The sequence below is a fragment of the Rhinolophus sinicus genome, chromosome 14, assembly GCF_057876585.1.
Source record: "Rhinolophus sinicus isolate RSI-liver-muscle chromosome 14, RSI-T2T, whole genome shotgun sequence".
Taxonomy (NCBI): Eukaryota; Metazoa; Chordata; class Mammalia; order Chiroptera; family Rhinolophidae; genus Rhinolophus; species Rhinolophus sinicus.
The window spans coordinates 21,772,259-21,797,644 of record NC_142514.1 but is presented as its reverse complement, the minus strand read 5'-3'; the positions used below and the strand labels follow the sequence as shown (position 1 = coordinate 21,797,644).

The 25,386-nt window shown below is 41.3% G+C and overlaps 1 pseudogene; it reads left to right on the top strand.

Moving 5' to 3' along the window:
* The first annotated feature begins 5,386 nt into the window (after positions 1-5,386).
* On the top strand, positions 5,387-6,835 carry LOC148755626 (KATNB1-like protein 1 pseudogene; annotated as a pseudogene).
* Positions 6,836-25,386: the final 18,551 nt, after the last annotated feature.

Genomic DNA, 25,386 nt, shown 5'->3' with positions numbered 1-25,386 from the left:
TAAAAAGAGGTATAAATACTAGAAAAAAGGAGGCAAAATAATCATTATTTAAAGTTAATATGATTATATGTCTGGAAATCTCCCCAAAATCCATTTAAAATATTGAGTTCTGGAACACTGTCAATTGCAAAATAAATATACAAAAATCAATAACATTCCCATTGAACAACACAAAGCGGTTAGAAAATGCAGTGGAGGAGGGTTCCACTCATAATACCAATAAAGACAGAAAAGAACTAGAAATGAACTTACAGAAAGTGTGCACCCTGAGGGACATGGGAGAAGACTTGGAGATATATACCTTGTCTTGAATAGGAACACTCCATGCTTAAAACCTTCTTATTTCCCTCATATTAATATAAAAATGTACATATTCCAACTCCAAATCCCCAGAGGCCTGATCTTAAAATTTAACAAAGCAGTTCTAAAGTTAATTTGAAGAAGAAAACTGTAAGACTATTCAGGAAAAGTCTGAAAAAATAAGAGCGAGAATGGACTTGCCCATCCATTAAAAGATCACAAAGTTCTAGAAATTAAAACAATACGGTACTGGCATGGATGTTTTCAAACGCACCTGGGATTTTGCTTTAATCTGGTAGGGTAAGGAGACAGACACATAGATGAATGCCTGTGAAAGGAGATTTTGTTATTGGCAGTCGTGAAGAGGAAGGGGTAGGTCGTGCCATGCAAGGCCACATGAAATAACATCTGGGTCAGTCAGGAGGCAGAGGAGTGGGAGAAAACCTGGGCCAGAGTCTTTATTGTGGTTGTCACAGGAAGAAATGGACAAGGCAGGGTAAGCAGCTAAGTAGGTTTAGATTGGATAGTCTGAATACATTTGGTGGCTTTGGACTACAGGGGTTGTCTACCTGGCCCTGGAGTGATTTAAGGCAGGAGGAGTATTGGCTTGGTGTGTGAGACTTAGATGAAAAAGATGATTGTGGCTGTGGGCTTGGGATTGATTGCTCTGGATAGGAAACGTGTGCTTGTAGGCAAGTTGTTTACTATCTCTAGGAATTAACTAGCCCTGGGAGGGGCAGTCTCTGCAAGATTAGTAAGGCCCTAAAATTTCAATGCATCATACCATATAGAAAAAATTTAAAATTAATACAGCAGAATACACAAATGATGGGCGAGACAGAATAGAAAGATGAAACCAAAATGCATAAAGACGTTTTTCCAGATCAATAAGAAATTGTTAGAGTATTCAATAAACAGAGCTGGGATAACTTCCTAACCATTGAAGAAAAAATTGTCTTAGAATCCTATCTCACAAAATAAATGAGGGTGGCTCCTTCCTAGCTGAGGAAGACCCTCAGAAACCATCTCTGCCCACAGCAGCACCCCCTTTCTAGGCCCCACTTCCCATGTGCTTTCCAGACTCAGCACCCCTTGCCAGGACAGAGCGGTAGGGATTGTCTCTACAGTCAGCTTTCTGCCTGGAGACCCCAGATTCTCCTAAACCAGGGCCCTACATGGTCCATCTTAGCCTAGGGCTGTATTAGAACAAAGACTTGTCAGCAACCAAAGTAAAAGTGACTCACTTTTTACTGGCACATCGTAAAAGGGGGTTCAATGAAGAATACTCATACCTAAAGTTGCCTCCTTTCCCTCTGAATTTGTCTCGCTCACAAACCTTCCAGTTGCCTTGAAAACTCAGCCCTTCACTCTGAACTCCCACTCCAGCTGTGGGACCCTTTTCTGTCTCCTGCCAGCCCTCCACCCCCATTCCCTTCCTTCTCCACACTGTGCCCACTCGTGACCTCCTGACAACGTAGTTCGTCTTGGGCTCTGATTGCTTCTCCCACAAGAAGCAGCAGTGTCTGAAATTCGTTGTTGTTTGTCTTTGGTGTCCTTGAGGATGGTTTTTGTCTGCAGAGAAGGCTATTACGAAGGTTTATTTTGGGTCTTAAAAATGGAGTCAGTTTATTAAAATTACAAATTCAAAACCAGTTCTTTTTCAGGCTTTTATGTTCGGCTTACGAGTCTTATTATTCTATGTAGAAGCCTAATACATTTTAAGAATAATTTTAAATTATTCTTTGACTTTGAATAATGTTTGGTCCCATTTACAAATTCAGTTAATTAAACACCTGCACCATTGGAAAACTGCACTGATATTTTAAACATATATGATTTCTTTTTAAGTATTTAAATTTTCTGACTTAACAAGCAAAACCTCCCTAAGTACAAAATAATTCTTATCAATCTAGAAAATTAAACTATAAATATGGTGAGGCTGAAACTCAATTAGATGTTCCCGTGCTGGGCATTGCTTTAGTAAGATTTGAACTTAGTAGCCACAGTCTTAATCAATCACTCAATTACACATTTAAAGTATAGTTACATGGTTTTCATTCTAATAGACCAAATACTCTTAAACATTACAAATACATAAAATACCAAACGAGTAGATTTCTTCTTATCACAAAATTATTGATGCTATGATTTTGATTCTCTTAGCCCTTTCTATACTTAATTTTGAATAATAATAGCTAACACTTACATAACATTTTCTCTGTGCCAGATTCTGTTCTAAGTGCTTTTTATGTATTATATATTAGCTTGTGTAATTTTCACAGTTCTCGACCATAAACTTCAAGCTGGTTCTGAAAGCTACCTGGCAATCACGCTATATGCCAACAGGCCCTTCACTCTCACACACTTTTAAGTGTCTATTTTGTACATTCTGCTCTCTTGTCAACCTCCCAACACCTCCTCCCCCCAACTTATTCCTCTCAGCCAGTGACCTGTCTCACAATGATTCATTGGATTATTCCCATCTGCAATCAACCGTATTGTGATTTCTCCCATTTCATAAGATAAAACCAGATTTTCCCTGCCAGCTTATCACCCCATTTTTAAAAAACTCGCCTTTGCAGCACAACTCCTCAAAAGCGTTGTTGTCCTTGCTCTCCGTTCCTTTCCCCCCAGTCTTTTCTAAACCCTCTCCTAGGAGTCCTTCTCGTCCTGCGCTCACCTAAATCACCGTCATCCATCTTAACTGACCCATCAGCAGCATTTGACACGGCTAATCACTCTTTCTTCCTGGAGACACCACCGCTTCCAGTCCATCACTCTCTCTGGGGTTTCCTCCTAACTCCACGCGATCTGGGAGGAGTTATCAGTCAAGACGCTTTAAATGCTAAAGCCGTGGAGTGGAGAAGCCTGGCCCAGCCAGGCCAGTCCTGTGATTGACTGATCCTGTGATTCAAGCAGGGCAATCAGTCAGGAGTTTTTATTATTATTGCTGCTATTATTGCCACCATTATAATGAACAGGACAGGCACACTCTTATGTTTCACAAGGGAATGAGGTGGAGGCTGTCAGTGAAGTTGCCTCTAAGGTTTCCAGTGGACCTCTTTCCGGTCACACAGAGACTGTGTAACAGGAGGGTGGAGAGCCAACATACAAATAAAGACAGAGAGATGGAGAGGGAGAGAGAAAGTGAGGGAGGGAGAACTATGCCACGTTTTAATAGTAGCTCTTGAATAGTCCTTTTAATCTTTTGTTTGATTGTTGGTCTGTTCAGTTTTTCTACTTCTTCTTGAGACAATTTTGGTAATTTATATTTTGATAGATTGTCATCCGCCTGTGGACTGACACGTTTGTTGCTATGTTATCTTCAAATTGTTTCAACGACTTCTGTATCCATAGTTCTTTCCATCTCCTTTCTTCCTCTCCCTCTCCATATAGATACACTAGGGGTGCCCCAAAATGTATACAAGTGGACACTTTGGTCAACATTGCTCAAGCAGTAGTTTGTCATAATCAGAAGTGTCTGGACGCTGATGGGAACCACTTTGAGCACCTCTTGTAATTGTAGAAGTCAGACGTGACTTGTATTCATCTTTTGTTATCGGTATATATTGAGTATTACAATTTTATACGGTTTTCCTTTCTTAAAATGTGTATACATTTTTTTGGCACCCTCTGTATATATGTATATAAACTTAATTAGGCTTGCTGGTGGTTTTATACTTTTAAGAAATATTTTCAAAGAACCAGTTTTAATTTATACTTTTAACTGGTTTTTATTTCTTTCCTTTCTACTTCATTAATTTCTTCTTTTATTTTATTAATTTCTTCTTTATTTTTTTCCTCTTTCTAGGTCTTAAGTTGCATATTTAGTTCATTTGTTTTTAGCATTTTTTAACAATAACATAATTTGAAGTTATAAATTATCTTCTGAATAAAGACGACTATCCTGTAAGTTTTGATATGAAGGATTTCTTTTTTCCTTAATTTGATTATTGTAATTTCTGTTTTTATTTTCTCTTTACCCAAATATTTTCCTCTACCCACTTTTCCTAGCTAATTTTCACTTGTTTATGAGATTTCACTTAGACATTATTCCTCTGGGAAATCTTCCTGACACCCCAAATCAGGTTAGGACTTCTTCTTGTGCAATTGATACTCCTTAATACACATCATGAACGGTTATTTGTGCAATTATCTGTTCACTCTTGTTTCCTTACCAGACTGTAAGCTCCAGAGCACAGGGACCGTGTTTATCTTTTTCACTGTTTCAATACGTGTTTATTGAATTAATGACTGAAAAATGGTCATTAGAGAGAATGCAAAATAGTATCTCTTTGGGAGGGGAACTTGGCAATACCTAAAAAAATCCATGATTACTTATACATCTACCCTTTGGCCCAGAAATCCATTTCTAGGATTCTAACTTAAAGATACACTGGAAAAAAATGCTAAAATGATTTATGCACAAGGTTATTCATGTGGCATTATTTGTGATAACAAAACATTGGAAAAATCCAAAAGTTCTTCCTTAGGAGATTGGCTGAATAAACTGTGGTACATTCACACAGTGGAACACTACGCAGCTGTAAAAAGAAATGTGGAAGGCACACTGCAACCGAATGGTCTCTGGGATATGTTGTTAGGTGAAAAACATAAAGTGTAGAACTGAATATCTAGCAAGCTATCTTTTGTGTATCAATGGGGCAGAAGGGATATAAATATGCATAAAAATTGTTTCTATTTGCAAAATGAAACACTGGAAGAATAAACCAAAAAACAAACAAATCCCACAAAAACAAACTAACAATAAAATGATTACTTATGGGGTAGAGGGACAGTGATGGAAGCAAAATTTTCTAAGCACATATTGTTATGTGGTTTTGACTTTAGAATCAGATATTTTACTTCACACATTCAAAAATAACATTAAATTGAAAGGAGAAAAAAAGTGTCTCTAAAATTTGAAAACAATATGAAATGAAAGACTTTAGATGTATATATCAAGTTGTTGATATATAACCACTCAGTGAAAATAATGGTATCAAGTGGCTTTACAACAGATCGACTCTATATGCTTAAAGAAATATTTTCTAAGGACAAAAAGAGCAGCAAAGAAATCTTAAAAATGTATTTGAAAGTCATATTGTTGGCGCGGCAGCGTTTGAATGGCCCGGAGTGGGGCTCGGCCTGCGAGCCGAGGGACTCTAGGCTTCCGGGCGCAGTTCGTCAGCGCTAGGATTGAGCTGAGGTGCCCTGGTACCATGACGCGCCGGTATTTAAGAGATTGTGGCATCGGAAACCGACAATGTTAGAAAACGAAACTTTTGTAACAATATTGAGGATCATTCCATTGATCTTCCTAGAAAAAGAATATCTAATTTTACTAACAAGAACATGAAGGAGGTTAAAAAATCTCCAAAACAGTTGGCTGCTTACATAAATAGAACAGTTGGACAAGCTGTGAAAAGCCCAGATAAACTACGTAAGGTGATCTATCACAGAAAGAAAGTTCATTATCCTTTTCTAAATCCTTGTTACAAAAAAAGCACACAAAAAAACAGTCCCCTAGAAGTGGGCGCTGTGATATGGCAAATAAAGAAAATGAAGTGGCTTGTGCAGGCCACTGGCCTGAAAAATTACACCATGATGGTCGAACATATTTCCTGAACTCCTGTGATTCTGGTTCTTCACAGACAGAAAGCCCATCGTCAAAATATAGTGGTTTTTTTGTCTGAGGTTTCTCAGGACCATGAAACGATGGCACAAGTTTTGTTCAGCAGGAATTTGAGATTGAATGTAGCTTTAACTTTCTGGAAAAAGAGAAGTATAACTGAACTTGTAGCTTATTTGGTGAGGATAGAAGACTTTGGAGTGGTGGTGGATTGCCTTCCTGTGCTCACCAATAGTTTATAGAAAGAAAAACAGTACATCTCGCGTGGCTGCTGTGTAGCCTTGTTGCCTCTAGTAAAACCACCACTTAAAAGCAAGTTTGAAGAGTATATATAATAGTTGGCTTCAACTGGCTTCAAGCAGACATTAAAAGGTGGTGGTCAGAACTATCTTCCAAAACAAACGATAAATGATAGAAATATTCAGATTTTAAAAGAACAATTAAGTGGATTGTGGGAGCAAGTAAACCATCTTACTTTGGTTCCAGGATATACTGGTAATATAGCTAAGGATGTAAATGCTTATTTATTACAGTTGCATTGAGAGGCTTCATCTAGTAAAGAACATTTGATTATTCAAAACATCCCTGGATTATATGATTTTCAAAATGTCTCATCAGAGAACTGTGAACTATGGAAGAAATCAAAACCTTTTTTTAAAAAAAAAGACACTACATAATGAAACCACTAATGAAACCCTAACAATCTACTTCACATTGAAGTGGAAAAATACCGAAAGGAGCAGCTTCAACTTCAATGAGGTGAGAGTGCACTATGAAGATTGCTCACCTTTGCTACATTTGGGATTTATATGGTATTTGGTGACATTGTTTAAGAACTACTGGATCTTAATGCAATCCTGCATAAGAATATACTTTATACTATGTGAAAAACATAAGACAATTTATTACTAGGAACCACAAAGACCAATCATCATTACTTTTTTTAAGATTGTGTTTTGTAAGGAAACTCTCAAATGTGTGCAGCTATTTTCTTATGTTGAAAAGACTTGGAAAGTTTAAAACATCATAACAAATAATCAATACTAAAAGTCTTTTGTCCATCCTGAGATACTGTGTATACAAAATGCCTTAATTAATAAGCCAATGTGTATGATACCAATGTCTGTTTTAAAAAAATTAAAATCAACCATGCTTCTGGCATAATAAAATCATGGATTCAAATCAGGGGTTTCCATTCATATAGAATGTTGTTAAAACTTACTCCACGCCATCTTTAAAACTTGAGAATATTTTTAATATCTCTCTTTTTTTTTGCCAGAATCATGACGTCATGTATGTATGTGTTATTCCTATATAAAAGAAAACGTGAATACATATTTGTATGAGTGCTTTGCTGGAAATGTTCATGGAGTTGGCTAATTTATATTCACTTTCTATTGTATGTAGATTTCTAATATTTTCAGTCCTGTATTATTTAAGCTTCCTTCATTTGAGTAAATCCACTAAATATGTAAAAAAAAGAAAGTCATGTTGTTAGTATGGATATTGGCATTATTTTTGAAACTATTTTATATAAATCATAGGATAATGCAAATAATTGTGTTAATGCTAGAATCTAAGATCTTCAGTGTGTGAGAAAAAGAGATATGAGGATAAGACCAAAGACGTTAACTGAAAACCCTGCAATCTTACATTTGAACTGGAAATATTAACAGCAACTCAAAATCCTTTTGTTTTTGTGTTCAAAAGTATGTATTTTCCAGCTCTGTCCACTGAAAAATTTAGAAGCAATGATAACCTGCCATCAGTGAACACACCTAGTGTCCCAATCGTGTTCAATAACTACCCAGAACCAGGGCTCTTTGGAAGAATGGCTGATTACTGGTCTGGGACAGGAAATAGACACCATGAGCCAGGGACAGCTTTTTGATTTGTTTGTTTATATACTTATTATTTATTTATTTATTGTATTAGTTTCAGGTGTACAAAACAATGTAATAGGTAGACATTTATCATTTATATCCCTCACAAAGTGATAATCCCCCTCCCCCAATCTAGTACCCCTCTGACATCACCTACAGCTGTTACATTTCCACTGCCTCTATTCCTAATGCTGTACTCCACTTCTTGTAATTATATATATATATATATATATATACATATATATACATACATACATGTATGTATATATATATATAAAATTATAGTTGACATTCATTATTGTTCAGCTTCAGCTTCAGGTGTACAGTGCAGTGATCAGGCATCTACCTCATCCCTGATGTGGTCTCCTTAATAAGACAAGTGTCCTTCAGATACCCTACAAAATCTTTACAACATTATTGATTACATTCCCCAAATTGACTTTCGTATCCCCGTGAGCCTGGGACATCTTGTTGGGTCAAAACAAGGACATTGTCAAAGAGCAATGGAATTATGACCAAAGGACATATAGGAGCCAACAAGAAGGGATGCTATGCTCGCTGGTTAAAGATGAGATAATTTGAGCATCAGAAAGGATAATGACTGGTAATGACTGAAATACACTGAATATAGGAATACTCATTTGTTTATATTGATACTCAGAAAGAAAGAGAGAGAAAGCCTCAAATTAAACAAATATCATTAAATATCATTAGAGGTAACTAGGGCACAATTTCTCGTCATAAGAATTAGCAGTGAACAGGAAAAAATATGCCTTTATACTGTCATTCTTCTACTATTTCATCTCAACCTAAAAGCCCTAGTTTATGAGGGAAAATTCCTCACACAAAAAAAATTCCAATTAGTAAATGTGAAACGATTGATAGGATTAGAAAAATCATCTTTTTTACAACCCTTAATAAAGTAATGGATTTAGGCAATAATTATCAATGGATGAAATAATTAAATGCAAAGTTGACGGGGAGTTTTATAATGGAGGGATCTGGTTGTCACGGCTGGCGACCACTGATCAATCTTAGCACCATTATGGGTGTCGCACCATTAATGTGACGTTGTATGATGTGCACAGCCCCACCTATGAAGTATCTGACTTAGTTTAAATTGCCCCCAAAAGTTGACTTTATGAAAAAGATTGGGTGCAAGTAAGCTTATTTGGGAGATGATCCCAAGAAGTACCTTTAAGGGCACGGGGAGGTGAGGCAGGGAAGGAAGAAAGCCAATAAAAAGTGAATTAATGAGGGGGTCACTCAGGTAACTGGGGCCAGTTCCTCTGGGGACCCTCTGAAAGACTGTGCAGAACATATGTCAGAAAGCTCCTCTGACAGGAAAGGAAGATGGGGTATTGAGACATGGACTCCCACCCCACACCGATCAAAGGCCGCTCCAGGGGTATTAACTCCCAGTCCCCTCTCAGGACCAGAGAATGCCCTCAGGTAGTAAGGCGCAGAAGACCATTGGTACAGCATGTCTGCAAGTGACCTCCAGGATGGGCCAAGAACACTTAGCCAGGCACCACACCACCTGCTAGGGTGCCTTGCCAGCAGAGTTGAACTTAGGGCTTTTATTTACAGGAAATACAGCAGACGGAGAAACAAGGTAGTTGATACCGCAAAGGAGCTAGAAGACAAACCCAGAATGTGGGACATTCTACAGGACAAACGATTTCCTTTACGTTGTTCTCTGCGCTGGTTACACTGTGAGCAACTGGGCTCAGTCCCGCTGGGGCCCCTCTAAGGAACCATGAAGAATGGGACTCAGCGTTGTTCTACTTCGGGCCAGAAAGCTGAGGTGTTTTTCAAGGACTCCAGTCCCTCACTCTTGAGGGTTGTTGCTCCAGGGGCCTGAGCTTCCTGCATTTCCAAATTGTGCTTCCTCGAGAGAGAACAGCAGAGTGACCTGCCCCAGCTAAAGAGAAAGCCCTGAGGCAGAAAAGCCAAGGGAAGCCACAGGGCACATTTGAAATAGGGTGGGAGCATGGTGCACAAAACTAGCTCCTCAGCTGCCACCAGTCTGTGGACCAAGGGGATGTGGGGAGGGGCACCATGAGCGTTTGTCAGCATCTTGGCAGATTCTCAAAAACAAGTTCCTACTGCCACGTGCTGCTACTGGCCTACTGGGTACCTCCAGCAGATACCCCCGGCCTCACTAGGTACCAGAATTTCTCTGTGCAGGCTGTAACAGATGTGCAGGGCCCTCTGTGGTGTGCGATGTGTGTATGAGAGTGTGAGTGTGTGTGGTGTGAAAGTGCTTTGTAGCCCCTGCCTTGCTCTCAGAAGTACCAGGTGCTTCTCAGAGTGTCTGTGCCGGGTCTAGCCCACTTCCTCCTCACAGACATGGGCTCTGTGAACACTCAAGCTCAATTGTGTCAATTCCCTGCTTAAGATCATCCAAACACCATGGAGGGTTCCTGAGATGCTAGAATAGTTCTGGCGAGTGGGCTGCTGCTCAGCTGTCTGGGTCAGGCCCCTGCGCCAACCCCTGTGGGGTTGACCGGTGTATTGAGCGCTTGATGGGGATGTGATGGGTGGGGCCCTTCCACAGGCCTAGGCAGGTGCCGGGTCTCTGCCCTGGACCCTATTAGGCCCCTCCCCCTGTCCTTGTTGCCGTCTCTCATCTCTGTGGTTCTCTCACACTCTTCCCCATCTCTCTGTTTCTTCCTCTCTCCTTCCCATTTCTGTCTTCTCCCGCCTCGGCACCGGTTTCTCTACCTCAGATCTCATTTCTGCCTTTGTCTTGGCCTCTATCCTCTACCTCTAACTCCCCAGTGTTCTTTGCGTCTTTCCTCTTCCTTCAGAATAGTTTTCTGCCTTCTCATCAGGAGCTAGTTAAAAAAAATCATGTAAAAAGATTTTAATCACAAACATACTATAAAGAGACACTTCAAGTTGGATAGAGGAAAAAATTAATCATTCTTTCACTCTAACTCAGCAGCTGTGGTCAGTTTTGGTTATTTCCTTTCAGTCTTTTTTTAAAATGAGTTTTTAAACATCATCCTACACTTTGATTTTACATTCTGCTTTTTCACCTTAATCATAAATCCCTTCAGTGATTTCCAATCTCAGAGCAAAAACAAAGGCGCCTTTCCCATGGCCTATGGGGCTCTCCCCAGATCTGCCTACCCACGCCTCCTCCCAGGGAGCTCCCTGGAGTGATGCCTTCCAGACCCTTCTGTCCTGCCCCAGTCACTTTGCTCCAGCCACAGTGGCACCCTCTCTTTCCTGACCAATTAAGTCAAGCTCCGTCCTTAGGACCTTCACACTGGCTGTTCCCACTGCCTGGAATGTCTTCTCCCAACATTTGCATGGATTAATCTCAACTCCTTTAAAGGTTTACTGAAGGATGTGTTGACTGAAAAATAATATTGACTAGGTGTTTCATCACTGAAAAGGATTTTTTTGGGAAAAAGAAAGGGTTGCAACCCAGTGCATGCACACATGGCAAGTCACGTGCATACTCTGGCCCTAATGCCAAGATAGAGGGGTACTTATGGAAGGGAAGAGGAAGTTAGAACCACAGCGCTTTATTATAAACAGAGTTTTCTCTGTAGGGTTCTGGCGATTACATAGAGCCCTAGCTCCTCCCATAGACCTTCCTGACTGATTTATGTTTGCTTCATGTTCTGCTTCACCTTTGTCAGATGGCTCTCTCAGTCAAGCCTGCAGTGATCAACCCACTTAAATGGCAGCACCCCCCAACTGCACTCCCAATCTGCTACCCAAATTTTCACTACAACGATGTTGCAAAACACCTCTACTGACCCATGTTGGATAGACCCCCGTACCCATAATTTTCTCAACCGTCCCCTGGTGGGAAATTTTGGTTGAAGTAGAATTGCTGGGTGTAAAAGTGTGCATTTAAAGGTGTACATTTGTGTACATTCTATGGAATTGCCAAATTGCCCTTTGCTAAGTCTTCACCAATGAGTTCTTCCACCAGTGGCATATGACAGTGCTTCCTCCCTTATCTGCCTTTCTAATTTTTGCCAATTTGCCAAACAAAATGTATTTCATTTTAATTTGTATTTTCCTAATTAGAACTGGCACTGAACATCTTTTCACATATTTATTAGCTATTTGTATTTCTTCTGTAAATTTTCTTTTTCATGTCCTTTGCCCCTTTTTCTAATGGATTATCGGTCTATCTTTTATTGCTTTGTGGGAGTTCTTTATATTTAGCCAGGGTAGATTTTACCATTACGTAGTTCTAGCTGAGTACAGGTTATAGGGGTCTTCGCTTCCGTACTACCACCTCCTCTGTGGTTGTCAAAGAGCCCACCCTCTGGTTTGGGAGGCTGATGAATGCCCTGAGCCATTTGGAAAGGGGCTGCATTAATAGTGATAAGTGTGGATGGGGCTACTCAGCAAAGTCTCAGGACGTGGGTGGGCATCACTCCTGCTGAGCATTCCAGGCATGTGCCAATGAAGGCCCTAGTGGGACAGTGACGACCTGAATGGCTAATGTGGTTCTTCAGCCAAAGTGGCCTGTGGTGCCCACATGAGTGGTCACAGAGGATGTGCTGGTGACAGCCCCGTCCCCAGGAGGCTCCCTGGCAGTGGTGATGAAGGGGGTTTAGCAGTCTTTGGGCACTGACTTCTTTCCCCTCCTTGTGGTCCCTCAAGTTCAATTCACTTATCCGAGGCCCCCTTGGCCTCTCCCAAGGTTGTGCCTCATCGCATTCCCTTTCTCTCTCCCAGCCTAAGGACCCCGTTTACCTCCCCAGGTGGCACATGGTCTGGGTCTTCTCGGTTCTCCTTTCAGTCTATAGTTAAGGCATAAACTCTATCTCCAGAGCCTAGCCTTTTAATTTTCAAGAGCGTTTTCTTCTCTCAGCCTCCTGCAAATCAAAGGCTTTGCCTTTCGAAAGTGTGGCTTCTGATGTGGGCTTCAGCAGACTATCTGGGAAGTTAAAAAACAATGACATCTGAATGTTGGCTGTTTCTCTTGCTTTATATTCTTGCTGTAAAAGCATGAATTCTCCTGCAGGTAAAATGGAACCTCTGATAGACTCGAGAAAGTAGGAAAAATAAAGGCAAAATTGTTATTTTGAGATATGTTCTTGTTGTATTCCTGTATGTCTGCAGCAGATTTGTTCTCCCAGTCTGTTATTTATTTTTAACTTTGCTCATCCAGTCTTTAGTCATTCAAAAGTTAAATGTTTTTGTGGTGTCAAATCTAACCACCTTTTTAACTCTTCTAATGCTTCTGTTTCTTACATTTAGTTTTTAAAATCAAAGATATGTTGTATGTGTGTCTGGTGTGAGGTAGAGTTCAGATTTCATATTTTTCAAATTGAGGAGTCATTTGTCCCATTTGCTTCATAGATTCACAATGCTATGCTTATGACAGAGAGATAGACAGACACATACATACATAGACTTTCTCTTGTTTTATAAGTATATTTTATTTCTGGCTTCATAGTTCCCTCTCATTTTTATCCATTAAACATTTTTATTCTTGTGGGAAAGGGGAAAAGGAGGAGTTATTGTTTAATGCGTATAGAATTTCAGTTTGGGATAATGGAAAAGTTCTGGAGATGGGTGGTGGTGATGGTTGCACAACAGTTTGAATGTACTTGATGCCATGAACTGTACACTTACAAATAGTGAACATGGTAAATTTTATGTTATGTGTATTTTACCACAATAAAAAAATTCTAAAAAGGTTTTTTTGATATTCTATTCTTGTGTATGTTATATGTATTTTTTCTTCCAGTTTAACTTGAGAATTAGTTTGTCAAATTCTATAAAAAAAACCTTTGATATTTTGATTGAAATCACATTAAATTTATAGATTATTTTGGGGAGAACTGACATCTTTACAATACTGAGTCTTTCCATCCAAGAACACGGTGTGTCTTTCCATTTATTCAGATCTCCTTTTATGACCTTCAGTAAAATTTTGTAATTTTATTCATATCACCTTATTCCTAGATATATGATGGCCTTATTTGCCTCTGTGAATGGAATTGTGAGTATAACACAGGAGCAGTCACTCAGGCCTGTCCCCAGCCCTGCCCCTTGATAAATGACTGGGTCCAAAAGACACATAAGACAGGAAGTAAAAATTGCATGAGTCATTTCACCAAAAGCCTCTGCATTTGACGGCAGGTGGATTCAAGCGAGCTGAGCTGAAGGGGGCTGGCCAGGTCAAGAGGAGGGACCTTCAGAATCAGAGAAACCTGAGTTTGTTATCCAAGGGGTCAGGGAGAGGGAGAAACTGAGACGCAGGAGGACGGCACTGATACTCAACATGAATACTGATGTAGCTAAAATGCCTCTTTCATTCTGCAGGGCAGATTGTGGCTTTGGAGCCAGGAGACCTGAATTTAAACCCTGACTCTGTCACTCACTAGCTGTGTGGCCTTGGGCCAATTACTGAGCTTCTCAGAAACCCAGTGTCCTCACCAGTAAAATAAGGGTAAATTCTAATTATATATTTAGTTGTCTCACACTGGACTGTAATTCCACATGGACAGGCACCATATGGGTTTAATTCATGAATGTGCAGGTCTGTTTCTAGCCCGTACAGTGCTTTTGAGGGAATTAGCAAAAGGCATCCTTTTGAGCAGACACAGCTCTGTGGGCTCACAGTTTGGTGACTGGCCGTGGGCTGGATCTTGACCCCCACTTGTCCCTCAAATGGGGTACCCTTGTTCGGTGAGTGACCTGCCCTGGTGTGCATGACCAGTGTTTTGCACAGGTTTGGCATATGGGGGGGTGCTCAATAAATTTATTGTATAAATAGATGATTAGCTATTTCTGGGATCTCCTGAGGGGTTTTCACTTGTGCTCAAAAAGAAGTCTTCTGTTTCCAGGTGCAGAATACCATGGAATTTTCCAAGTGCTTTATTTCCTGTATTTCTGAAGGGGGTAGGGGTGGTATTTACTAGCTTCCAGGCTCTGATGCCTAGAAGAATGGGCCAACCTGATAACCTGGTGGGATGGACACCCAAGGGCTTATCTGCATGGGGACTAGGAAGCTTTCAAGAAGCATCTTCCCTGAGGGGCGGAGGGAGCTTGACTTGGTAATAAAGCCTTGAGCAATCCAGGGAAGTGGAAATGACAGTAACCAGGGAGACTCTCTGAGGAGGGAAAGGATATGGTGACCTGAAGAAAGAGGAGGAGCCAGATATGTGAAGAGTAGAGAAGAGAGTTCTAGTCAAGAGGGAAGGAATGTACAAAAGTCTTGGGATCCCCACTGCACAGGTAGTTCTGGAAGGAGGGTCGTAGTAAGGAGGATGGGGGAAATGCCAGATGCCTCCCTAGGGGTTTTGATGAGTGAAAAGGGACAGAAGATTTGCATGGTTGTTTCCTGGTATTATTTAGACAAAACCATGGGCTTTGGCCAATGGCAGGGTGGGCCTCTAGTCCATGGACTCTGGAGAGAGAGAGGCTGAATGAACTGCCTTCCTGAGACAGATTTGGTTGTTCTTTTAATTGTGTTTTGATTGTACAAATGACATTTAAACAGCACCAAAGGCAATGTTTAAATGGAAAGAAAAGCCACTGGACCCCATCCATCTTACACATCTGATGTGTTGGAAAGATGACTGGACTTGGAGTCCAACACACCAGGGTTGGCACTCCGCTCTGCCAATTGCTGGCTGTGCCACCTCGGCAGGTGATTGTCCTTTTCTATGCCTTAGTCACCTTATCCATAAAAGGAACAACTCCTACCTCATAGAGATTTGGGGACAATTGGGGAATTAAGTGAGATCATGTATGTGGAAGCTCTTGGCATAGTGTCTGGCATATGGCAGACACTCCATAAATTTTCTCTTTTTTATCAAGGCAACTGTTTTCATTTTCTTGTATTTTCTGCCAAGCTTTCATTAAATCCGGATGAACATTTTGCACACTTGTGATCATGCTTTAAATTTAATTTTGCAGTCTGCTTGTAATCTTACTATACCATAAGCACTGGTTTCAACATTTTCGTAATTATTTAATGATGGAACACCATGCCATTAAATCAATGTATCGTTATTTATGTAACTATTTTTTCTGCTACTGGACATTTTTTAGTGTTATAAATAATTCTGTATTGAATTCTGTGTTCTATACTATTGTTGCCTCCATTTGAATCTCATTTTTATTTCTCCTGTTGAAAGTTGAATATTCTTTTGTGTTTACTTACTACTTCTATCTCCTCACCTGAAATGCCTGTTCATGACTGTTGTCCAGATATCTCTTAGCAACTCAGATATTTTTTATTGGTGTGTATGAAATCTTCACATAATGTAGACATTAGCCATTTGCCATTCTCCCCACTTACAGATGACATTTTAATTTTAGTTATTTTTCTCATGTACAGACTTTAACTGTTTTATCTATCAGTCTTGCCATTTGTGATTTCTTTGAGTGAGTTAGCCATTGATCCAATAAAGCGTATGAGCACCCAATCTGTATGACAGGGGCATGGAGAGGACATAGAGGACACTAGTTCCTAATTTTCAGAAGGTCTCAGTTAAGTTGGGGATATAGACATGAAAACAATCATAATATTGCCCAGATAAGCACTAGAACAGTAAGGATTGCAATAGCAACCATAGCAGTTAATTGAGTTATCTCTCTTTGTCACCTCTCTCTGTTAGACCCAGTTTTAAGAACTTGCGTACACTATCTCATTTAGATCTCACAACAACTCTGTGACTTAGAATACTATATTATCGCCATTTTATAGATGAAGAGGATGGTCCTCAAAATGGCTACATGACTTACCCGCGCTCCAGCAGCTAATAAGAGCTGAAGCCAGTAATTGAAATCAGCCAGTTAGACTGTAGAGCTTGCCTTTTTAACCACCATACTAAACCAGCTCCCCAGGGCATGGTGTTTACAATAGTGAAAATGGCAGTGGAAGGGATGGAGTTGTATATCAAGGAAGGCCTCCAGGAGGAGGTGAGTCAAAGTTGAAAACTGAAAGATGAAGACAACTTCACCATCAGGCAAGGGGCTATGGAGGAATGCATTCCATAAAGGAGCAGCTTTTCCAAAGGCATGGAGCGACAGTTCCCTGAGACGGTAAGTTGGCCAATAACCTCAAAGTACAGGTAGCTTTTTTATTACCCACATTTGGTTTATGTGTTTATTCATCACAGGCTCCATGTTAGGTGCTGGGGACATAGAGGTAAACAAGACATTTGTTCCATGGAACTTACATTCAATGTGGGGGAAATAGACAAGAAAGAAGATGTACATCATTCATCGTTATCCAGCAATTGAAAAATTCCTTTCTGTATTTCGATTATTCCTCGTATTTTGAGTTCCTCTTTCTCAAAGTGAAGCCAACCTCCCTTGTGCCTGGAGTGCAGGTGTGTGACCTAGTTTTCTCCAATCACACTCACCCACCTGAGATACCAACCAGGGGATAAGCTATACGTAGGAATGGCTACATACGGGGTGGCTCTTTGGCTGGCCTGGGTGATGGTAGTTGTGTTATGGTTCTGGGGTCAGTGACAGCAGCAGCAGCTCCTGCTGATTCTGCAGTGTGCTTCTCAGAGATACTCCTGAAATCTACATCTAGAGCCTGTTTCTCTACCAACCAATGAGTCTAACATCCAAGTGAATTCCTATTCTACTTAAACTACTTAGACTCTGGTATCTGCAAGCAAGAATACTGATGAATATGCAAATAAATCAATAAATATGCAAACTGAGGAAACTCAGGAGTGAGAGGTTTAGAGACTGGCCCAGGGTCTTCCAGGGTAGAGCTGAGATCCAAACCCAGGAGAGAGAATCCAGAGCCTAAACTCTCATCCTAGATGCTGCTGGATGGACACCCCCACCTAGTGGGTTCAGTGCTCTAGGGCTTGCTGGCACCCCCGATGATCATCCAGTGATCTTCCTTTCATGCTCAGCCTGGGCAGATTTCCTCTCCCGTGTCAGGTGCACAGGTTCAGGTTGCAGGCGGTTGGGTAGAGAGCCTTTGCACATGGTGCTCTGGCCCAAGGCTCTCGATCTCTTATAGGGACCATTGTACTATCCTCCTCCCTGGAGGACTGCAATGTGATGGAATTGTGCATTTTTATCAATGTTATTGTCACGCAATTCTAAATCCTTCTCGTGGTCAGAAATGAGCGAGGGCCTGGAGCCTGACTGGACCTGTCCCAGGAAGGGAAGAAGGGAAGAAACCGTCCAGAGCGCATGGCCTGGAGGTTGTGAGCCATGTAAGCTCTGCATGTCAGTGCCCCTGGAAGCCAGATTTATGCCCTTTGATGGCATTTTTATAACTAGCTGCAGAGGGGGGATATGGGGGCTCCTGTTCACAATTTAGGAGCTGCTTTAATTAAATTAGCATCTTGTCCTGGGAGACAAAACAACTCTCCAAGAGCACTGAAATGGCAGGGGAAGTCAGTCACACAGAAGGGTTTATCCATTGGCAGGGCCAGCCTATTAGCAGCTCAAGCCGAGAGGAGTTTTTCTTTTTGGATACATTACTTTGCATTTTCCAAGGCTAGTAGATCAATAGTTACAAACAGCTGAAATAAATTTCTGTCTCTGCTCCCCATACCCTCAGATGGGAAGATGGGCCATTCGATAACTCAGGTTCCCATCAGATGTTACTGCTATCGGCGACTGCTGACCATGACCTCTCTAGGTCCTCATAACAGTCCTGTAAGGTCAGGGCTACTGTTTGCCTATTTCAGAGATATGGAAACTGAGGCTCAGAGACGGGATGTCATTATCCAGAGTCCCAGAGCTTGTCACTGGCCTCAAGGCCTCTGTGCATGTAAGGTGCTTGTTATCACAAACTATGTTATTACCATTGTCAGTTTCCCAGGCTAGAGAGTGATAACAATCCTCAGATAGGGAAAGTTGCTTTCCCAAGGTCACAGAGCCAGTGAACGGCAGGACTGGAGTTAAAAGCTAGCCTGTCAGATTGCAGAACTCTCTGCTAGGAGAGCTCATCGGCCTGGGCTGGGCTGACCTCTGCATGCCCACCCTGGAAATCAATGGGAGAAAGGCTGTAGGCATCAAGACCTGTGTTTCTCTGAGAGACCCCTGGGGGAGAAGCAGCCTGCTTCCTTGTCCACAATACCAAGGGCGTCAATTCCTGGCTCTGGAAGGACCTGCTCCTCAAGGCTGCAGCTCTATTTTTAGCCTTGAATCTATCAATAAATGGAGCCTGGCAGAGCAAGCAACTCCTGGATGCCTGATATTAATAAAAGGAAAGAAAGTGACCATTTATTAACCACTTTCTGTGTGCTGGGCATTATGTGAAGTGCCTCACGTGGATTTTCTACTTAAATCTTTACAAATTTCTACGAAGTAACTACGCTTACTATTATCATTTTATAAATAAGGAAAATGAGCCTCAAAGACGTTAGGGAACTTGGTCGAGGCCACACAGCAGATAAGTTCCAGATGCAGATCCCACCCAGATTTGTGGGACTCTAAGTCCATGCCCTTTCCTTCTTACCACTTGGTCTAATAAAACATGACCCTGATCACTGGGCAGCCTGGTCGGTGAAGGGGTGGGGGCGGGGCAGACACATCAACACAGAATCACAGCTGGTTGGTTGGTTTTGTCACTGACAACAGAAACCCAGATCTGGAAGTCCCCAGATGGACAGAAGCTGGGAGAACATTGTGGGCAGAAGGAACAGCATGGGCAAAGGCTGGGAAGTTAGGCCTGTTTGGGGAACAGTGAATAGTCTGGTAGGATTTGGGGAGAAAAGGAAGATGAGGCCAGGGCCACAGAGCAGGGCAAGATTCCTAAAGAGCTTGAATCTCAGGGGGTTTCTGGATTCTGGATTCTGGATTCTGGGTGGATCACGGGTGGAAGAGTGACACTGGTGTGTCTGAGCTTTAGAGCAGAGAATGGACGTGAGGGAGAGACTGGGGTGGGGGACACAAATGACTGCAGTATTCCTACTACTAATAGTGATAACAGCTTCCATTTGTCAAACATCTGCTATGTGTGTTAGGCATCTTCTTAGGTGCTTTTCATAGGTTATCAGTTAATACACATAGCAGGTGCTCAGTCAGTGGTAGCTATTTGAAGGTTATTATTATCTTTCTTTTACAGGTGAGGAAACGGAGGCTTTCAGAGATCAAGTGACTGCCTATGGCTGCTAGGATTGGAATCCGAGTCTGGTTGACTCCAGAGACCTTGACGCTATGCTGGCCAGATGGGAGGGTATGTAATAAACACAGTCTCAGGCAAAATGACATTGATCTGAAGTTCAGAAATGGAGAAGATAAGGTAGGTTTCAAATATAATGGAAAGACAGATTTTTTTGTTTTGTCCTTTAAGTTTATTCATAAACATGGAGGATATAGTTACGTTACTAAGGTTACAAAGCTTGTCTGAGCCAGAACTGGACAGACTCAGCCAGGGACAGGGCACTGTTTCTGCAGTGCAGTGACTGCAGGAGGGAGCAAAGGGCCGGGTCTAAAGTTCAGTGTGTCTGGCAGCTCCAAGGTCCCCCATGATCAGAGGTGCGGCCAGGACTTAGAGTTCGGAGGCCCAGCAGCAAGTGGCAGCAGGGCTGAGTGAAGGAGGGGGTCAGTCTGTATCTCACCCGCATCCAACATCCAACATCAGTGGGGTCAAAAGTCTCCAAGGAGGAAGGAAATATACCTCCCCCCAGCCCCACAATAATGTCAAAGTGTCAAAGAGACATAGGAGCCAAGGAAAACAGCTCCCAGTGGCCAAAGCTGGAACACTTTGAGCAACAAAATAAGTAGCATTGCATTACAACCCAAAGTATAAACTAAATATCCATGTGTTCATACTGATATAAATAAAAAAATATGTAAATGATTAGGAGGAGACAAATCTCCCACAAAAAATTCCAAATAATTTATGTAGATATTCTACCCTCAAGGAGGTGGTAATAACTCCCCACTCCTTAAGTATGAGTCGCACACAGCGATTTCCTAAAAGTACAGAGTGGAAGTGGGGAGGCAGAGTAAACTTTTCAGTGGAAAAACCTGACAGACATTACCTCAGTCAGGTGATCAAGGTCAACATCAACATTGTAAGTTATGTTCATAGGATGTGTGTCCATCAGCGGCCTTGGTCTGGGTGCCAGCAGCCCCTGGCAGCCTTGGTAAAGGTCTGATTTTCATAAACATAAGCATATCCACCTGCAGCAGCCACGGCTCTGGTTTAGTCCTGGCTATGTCTGTCCATGACCTTGAAGGATGGGGATCAGGAGCTCTGGAGCACCTGCTGACGCCTCAGCTGCTAGCTGCTCAGAAGCACAGGAAATCCAGTCCCTTCGGCTGCGGCCCAGACTTAGAGCTGCAGCCACATTCTAAGTGGTGTCAGAAGGCACGACCTTAGTGAAAAGGAGCAATCGTGTCTAGAGGAGGTCCTAGGGGTTGGGGTCGGAAGGACAGCGGCAGCTGGCAGCATCAGCAGAGCCCTACTGGTGGCCCTGAGGTACAGCAGTGTGCATCTTTAGGCAGGGACCAAGCCTCAGGACACTGAGCTGCATCCACTGTGTTCTGAAGTCTCTTGCCTGAGGCCCAGAGGGTCTGCTTCTGGTTTTCTTTTTCTTTGGTTTTAATTAAAGTTTAATTAAAGTTACTAACAATTACTAACTTTAATTGTTAGTAAAGTTACATAGATTCCAGGTGTACAATTCTGTAATACATTATCTATATCTCACATTATGTGTTCACCACCCAGAGTCAGTTCTCCTTCCATCACCATATATTTGACTGTGTATGGCTTCTAGAGCCACCCTCTCCCCTTACCCTCTGGTAAACACTAAACTATTGTCTGTGTCTATGAGTTTTTGTTCCTTCATTTGTTTGTCTTGTTCTTTTGTTGTTTTCAGGTGTTTTTTTTTGTTTGTTTTTTAACAGGACATTATTGGGGAACAGTGTGTACTTCCAGGACTTTTTTTTTCCAAGTCAAGTTGTTGTCCTTTCAATTTTAGTTGTGGAGGGTGCCGTTCAGCTTCAAGTTGTTGTCCTTTCAGTCTTAGTTGTGGAGGGCGCAGCTCAGCTCCAGGTCCAGTTGCTGTTGCTAGTTGCAGGGGGTGCTGCCCACCATCCCTTGCGGGAGTTGAGCCAGCAACCTTGTGGTTGAGAGCCCACTGGCCCATGTGGGAATCGAACTGGCAGCCTTCGGAGTTAGGCGCATGGAGCTCCAACTGCCTGAGCCACTGGGCCGGCCCCTGTTTTCAGTTTTATATACCACATATCAGTGAAATCATGTGGTTCTCTACTTTTTCTGTCTGACTTATTTCGCTTAGCATTATAATCTCAGGAGCCATCCATGTTTTCACACATGGTCCTATTTCATCTTTTCTTACCACTGAATAGTATTCTATTGTGTATATATACCACAACTTCTTTATCCATTAATCTATCGAAGGACACTTTGGTTGTTTCCATGTCTTGGCCACCATAAATAAAGCTGCAATGAACATTGGAGCACATATGTCTTTATGGATAAATGTTTTCAGATTTTTTTGGTAGATACCCAGGAGAGGGATTGCTGGGTCATATGGTAATTCTAGTCTTAACTTTTTGAGGAACCTCCACACTGCCTTCCATAACGGCTGCACCAATCTGCATTCCCACCAACAGTGTATGAGGGTTCCTTTTTCTCCACAGCCTCTCCAACACTTGTTATTATTTGTCTTGTTGATGATAGCCATTCTGACTGGGGTGAGGTGATATCTCATTGTGGTTTTTATTTGCATTTCTCTGATGATTAATGATGTTGAGCATTTTTTCATATGTCTGTTGGCCATTTGTATGTCCTCTTTGGAGAAATGTCTCTTCAGGTCGTCTGCCCATTTTTTAATTGGATTGTTATTGTTGAGTTGTATGAGTTCCTTATGTATTTTGGATATTAGCCCCTTATCAGAGGCACTGTTTGCAAAAATCTTCTCCCATTCAGTTGGTTGCCTCTTTATTTTGTTGATGGTTTCTTTTGCTGTGCAGAAGCTTTTAAGTTTGATAAAGTCCCATGCATGTATTTTAGCTTTTACTTCCCTTGCCTTTGGAGTCAAATTCATAAAATGCTCTTTGAACCCAAGATCCATAAGTTTAGTACCTATGTTTTCTTCTATGAAATTTATTGTGTGAGATCTTATGTTTAGGTCTTTGATCCATTTTGAATTAATTTTGGTACATGGTGACAGAGAGCAGTCTAGTTTCATTCTTTTGCACGTGGCTTTCCAGTTCATGAGGTCAACAACCTTGAACATGCCCGTCTGCAAATCAAGAAACCTGGGAGGCAGAGTGACGGAGCTGGAGGTGCATTCAGGCTGGGATCGATGGGGCTGTGGGCAGCGGTGGTGACCTGTGGGCAGGCAGCCCCCTGCTGACTGGCAGTGGAGGGGGTGCTTCTGGGGAAGCATGCTTCCCAGTGACTGCCTGCTCTCCCTCCAGGTGTTCACTGGCTGCTCAGAGTGTTCCAAATCAGCGCCCCCTCTCTCTTGATTTCACAGCTTGTAAAGTTGGGTTGAAGATTGTGCACAGAGGCATTAACGGAAAATGAGCTTGTATCCTCTTTTCCCCTCCCCAGCAGCCAGAGAAGCCAATTTACAAAAATCAGTCCATCTCACAGAGGCAAGACTGAGAGTTTCTCCTTAGTTGAATCCATAATGGGTCCAGTGTTAAGCATATGCTTAACATCACAGACGACACTTTCTCCACGTCATTAAATATTCTTTGAAAACACTACCTCTCTCCATCTTAGAACTCTTAAAAGAGTAACTTTGCAGCGGAGACATCTGGAAAACACTGTCTTGCTACATGATGAAGGTTACTATCATCTGTGATGTCATAAACCACCAGCTTTGCTTCTCCCCAGAGGTGAGAAGCAGAACCCAGGTAAATCACTTCACCTATTGAAACTTCAGTCTTCCTCCTCTGTAAAAAAATGAATAATGACGTCTACTTTGTAGTGTTGATATGAAGAGTAAATGAGATAATATACAAAAGTCCCAACCCATAGTAAATGTTCAATACATATTTATTAAAGAAACTATTTGACACTAGGATCATGTCGACAGCCTCTGACGCAGTTAACTCTATGTCTAGTTTCACTTCTTCGATGAAAAGAATTTGTTTGTTTGTTTGTTTGTTTGTTTATTATTAGTTTTAGGTGTCCAATGGAAGGAGTTTAATGCAAGAAGCAACCAAGTGCAAGGAACTAAAAAAACAAAACACGATAAATACTGGTGATAAATTGAAATGAGCATTGGCTGTAAAAAGGGGGTGCTTTCATGAATCAGTGGAGGAATTGGCAAACAGTCCGGTAAAGGGCATTGGGCCAAACCTGGGCAAAACTTTATTTTTTATGACAATGAGACATTTTAGAATATCAGGAGACAGAGAGACAAACTGCGTTCCTAAACCAACTTTACCACTTACGAACCCTTGGGCAAGTTACTTAATCTCTCCGTGCCTATTTCTTCATCTGTAAAATATGGATAATAACAGTACTTACCTCAGAGACTTGGTGTAAAAATTCATATAGGAAAATATAGGATTAAAATAGGTAAAGCATTTAGACCAGTCCCTGGCTCAAAGTAGCCTGTTAGTTATCACTGTCCTTTTATCTCCACGTGGTGCTTATAATAATACCTCTTGTCCCCCTTTCCTTGCGCAATGGTGGGAGATTTCCATTACCCAAATGGATCAGAATAACAGTTCACTTGGTCTTAGGGAACCTCGTCAAGTCTCTACCATAATGACCAGGACATTCCATAGTGAGTGGTCTTTTCGCTTAAAAAAATTATTTAGAGCAGCAGTTGGATCTCAACTCTTACCTCGTTTCTGACCCTGACAGCCAGATTGTGATAGCTTTCAATATGGACCACACAATAGCCCCCCCCCCCCACTTTTTGGGTAGTAAACCTTATTTTTAAGAAGAGATTAAGATTTACAGAAAAAAATTGAAGATTAGTATAGAGAGTTCCCAAATACCTAGCACTCAGTTTCCCTTATTACTATTATCTTGTTTTTTAAATTCGACATTATGTCTTTGAGATGCATCCATGTTGATATATATATATATATATATATATATAATTTATTAATTCTAACTGTGGTGTTAGTATTCCATTGACCTGGAAGCTTCTCATGGTCTCACATGGCACAGGTTTAGTGCCAGGAATTTCATCTTCCTCTCACTGAGGTCTATCAAATCCTGAGTTCTACATAAGAATACTTACATAGTGGTAATGTTATAAATGTCATCTGGTTTTCAGTGTTCAGAATCAATCTACAGGCAAAATATGGCAAACTGAATTACCTTTACAGAATAGAGTATGTGTGCTACAAATCTTGACAAAGCAAAAGTAAAAATTGAGTTGATGGAGGAAGGCAGAAGTGGGGAGGGGAAATTATTCATTTCACATAGGGGAGAATCAAAAGATACAATCTAAAGAAGAACCAGACATTTAAGACTATTTTGCGAAGTGATAATAGCAACCAACAGAAAAACTAAAAATATGAATTTAAAAAGGAAAAACTGGAAGAAGAAAAGGGAAATGGGTGGTTAATGAAATCACCATAGCAGGGAGTTAATAGATACTGCTAACATTAATAAGTCAAGTAATAGAGTGTGAGTATATTATT